Raw genomic sequence first — 1322 nt, 5'->3', positions numbered from 1 at the left:
TGAGTAATCATATTTCTACCAGCAACATTATGAGAGCTGGAAATTGAAACCAAGCTATCTATTTAAAATAAAGTTGGAGTCCATTGAGTAAACAGAATACTTAGTAGGAAAGAAAAACTAGTGGCTAGAAACATGCTTACAAAGAGTGAATACAGATTGAGAATCTGCTTAGTGTTTTCTGCTCAATCGACTGCTTTCTTGTTGCTGTGAGAAAATACCTGACCAAAGCCAGTCAATTAATCTGCTTATATGAATGAGTTTCTACAGAAAGTTAGAAAAGTCTGGCAATAGTGATGGCATTTTATAAGTGTAAGGACAACTGAGGTCATTATTGTCCCTGCAAATGGCTACAATATCATCATGTTGGAGAGTTTTCATAAGACTTAATGAAAATTTACTGTAACTTGTTCTAAGCTTAAGGAAGCTTGGAAAGTTAAGAAATTGCATGAAATAACTAGAAAAAAATACTTGACCAAGAGAAGCTTATGGTAGGAGACAGTAGAATTGTGCTTACTAATGCAGAGGAAGGCATGGCAGGCTGGAGAGAGAAGCCAGTGTCATATCGCCTGGGCATTCAAAAATCAGAGAAAGGGGCTTAAAAATAAAACCTTAATGCCTTTCTCCAGTGAGTCACTTTCAACAAACTCCAGAAACATGTGCCACCTTGTGCATGTGGCTTATGTGGGTCCTGGGGAATTGAACCCTGGTTCTTTTAGTTTGCAGGAAGTGCCTTAATTGCTAAGGCATTTTTCTAGCCCCACACCTGTGGATTCTAAGGAGCTAGTGTTCAAAATGCCAGAGAAGCAAGGGAGGTCAAGGAGAGAGGACTCAAGTTAGGAAATGACTGTCTTAATGACAGAACTAGAGAAAGGTTCATGTGTTCACTATAGAACATTAATGAGAGGTAGAGGCAAATTTTAGAGTGGGGCTGGGGCCAGTCGTGAAAGGCCTGTAAAAGTGCTTACTTTAAGCTGAGCACAATGGTGATGGTGAGATTTTGGAAGGAGAAGTAGTGCAGGTTGTGGAATGATCATTTCTGTTGTATGGGTGATCTTATGAAAGGCTGAGAGGCAAGGGAGCAGGATATAAAGGTGAGAGTGTCAGGTGACTCAGGTGAGGCCGGGGAATCAAGACCTCCCCTTAGGAGATCTAAGACATATCCTGAGGGGGGATTCTGTGTTGGGGGTACCTGGAAGGGAGCTCTGTTTGGTTATGCAGCTTGGAGTTTAGATGTCAACCTAATGAACTGGGTAAGGGAAAATTGGGGAGTTGTGCAGAAGAGATGAACAGAGGCCTATGAGCAATAGACATCCTGCCATACA

General features: G+C 41.5%; 1 non-coding gene across 1 annotated transcript; it reads left to right on the top strand.

The window, feature by feature from the left end:
- The first annotated feature begins 225 nt into the window (after nucleotides 1-225).
- Nucleotides 226-355, top strand: LOC123461340. Its single transcript, XR_006637627.1, has one exon. It is a non-coding gene; the product is annotated as a small nucleolar RNA SNORA33 (small nucleolar RNA).
- Nucleotides 356-1322: the final 967 nt, after the last annotated feature.

Source organism: Jaculus jaculus, chromosome 5 (assembly GCF_020740685.1).
Source record: "Jaculus jaculus isolate mJacJac1 chromosome 5, mJacJac1.mat.Y.cur, whole genome shotgun sequence".
Classification (NCBI taxonomy): Eukaryota; Metazoa; Chordata; class Mammalia; order Rodentia; family Dipodidae; genus Jaculus; species Jaculus jaculus.
This window is presented reverse-complemented; position numbering and strand designations above follow the sequence as displayed.